At 44.8% G+C, this 1,428-nt stretch overlaps 1 protein-coding gene across 1 annotated transcript in view; it reads right to left on the bottom strand.

Moving 5' to 3' along the window:
- LOC141763605 (5'-AMP-activated protein kinase subunit gamma-2-like) overlaps positions 1 to 702 on the bottom strand; it is a gene marked incomplete at its 3' end in the record, with an annotated part of 47,759 nt that extends 47,057 nt beyond the window's left edge. Inside the window, exon 1 of the mRNA XM_074628053.1 lies at positions 589 to 702. The remainder of the gene's footprint in view (positions 1 to 588) is intronic.
- Between the last annotated feature and the right edge of the window lie 726 nt (positions 703 to 1,428).

The following is a 1,428-nucleotide window of genomic DNA, read 5'->3' as shown; positions in this document are numbered from 1 at the left end:
AATGATGTCCCTTAGTCTCTACTGGAGGCAGCAGCTCCAATCAACAGGATCAATCAATATGATCAATCAATAGGATCAATCAACAGGATCAATATGATCAATCACTTAAACTGCAGAGAGTCACCTGTAGTCTCTACTGGAGGCAGCAGCTCCAATCAACAGGATCAATCAACAGGATCAATATGATCAATGAACAGGATCAATGAACAGGATCCAGAGCTTCCAGGGTACCACGGTGACAGAAACAGCTTTTTACTACTGCCTTAAAAAAGCTTCAGAATATCTTACACACATTAAAGTTCCATGCATCTAAAAGCCTAACATGTATCTTAACTAACTCAGGGGATGAGGCTTTAAAATAAACCTTAAATGAAGTTAATAAAATCACAATAACTTCTCAAACCGAGGTCACATGGTGCTTCACACGAGGGATGGAGACCTTCTAGGTAACTAGAGACATCAGCTGGACCACGAGGAATAAAAACAACATCAAGTTCATGAAATCAGGATCAACTCTCAGAGGACATCATGATTTAAATCATAAATCTAACAGGATCAACTGACCTTCTGACCTTCTGACCTTCTGACCTTCTGACCTTCTGCTCCTCAGTGTCCAGAAATCAATAATCCAATAAATGTGTTGACTGCTCGCTCACACTCCTCACTGTCTCTGAGTCTCTCTCACACTGTTCTCACTTCTCTCTCTCTCTTTTACCACCTCTCTCTCTCTCCCTCTCTCTCTCTCTCTCTCCCTCTCTCTCTCCCTCTCTCTCTCCCTCTCTCTCTCTCTCTCTCTCTCTCTCTCTCTCCCTCTCTCTCTCCCTCTCTCTCTCTCTCTCTCTCTCTCTCTCTCCCTCTCTCTCTCCCTCTCTCTCTCCCTCTCTCTCTCTCTCTCTCTCTCTCTCTCTCTCTCCCTCTCTCTCTCCCTCTCTCTCTCCCTCTCTCTCTCCTCTCTCTCTCTCTCTCTCTCTCTCTCTCCCTCTCTCTCTCCCTCTCTCTCTCTCTCTCTCTCCATATCAGCCTTACTTCCTGTCCTTTACACCGTGTGTGTTAGTGTTTGAGGTTAGTTAGCTGATAAACAGTCAATAATCAATAACAGCTCAGCGGGTCTCAGTGAAGGCCGTCTGCAGCGGCGGCTCTGCAGCCGGTAGGCGGCGTGTTTCAGTCCAACGTCCTCTCTCTGTTTCAGCTCTTTAGTCTGATGGAAACAAACACAAACACAAGATGACTCATCGACACCAGACTGTCCTCTCACCAACATCAACTGAACAATGGAATATTAGTATTAGTAATATTAGATGTTACTCCGTATTCTGCAGCTGTTACTCCGTATTCTGATGCAGCTGTTACTCTGTATTCTGATGCAGCTGTTACTCTGTATTCTGATGCAGCTGTTACTCTGTATTCTGATGCAGCTGTTACTCTGTA

This window comes from Sebastes fasciatus (genome assembly GCF_043250625.1).
Source record: "Sebastes fasciatus isolate fSebFas1 chromosome 21 unlocalized genomic scaffold, fSebFas1.pri SUPER_21_unloc_1, whole genome shotgun sequence".
Taxonomy (NCBI): domain Eukaryota; kingdom Metazoa; phylum Chordata; class Actinopteri; order Perciformes; family Sebastidae; genus Sebastes; species Sebastes fasciatus.
Note: the sequence above shows the minus strand (reverse complement) of the source record. Positions and strands in the feature narration are given on the sequence as shown.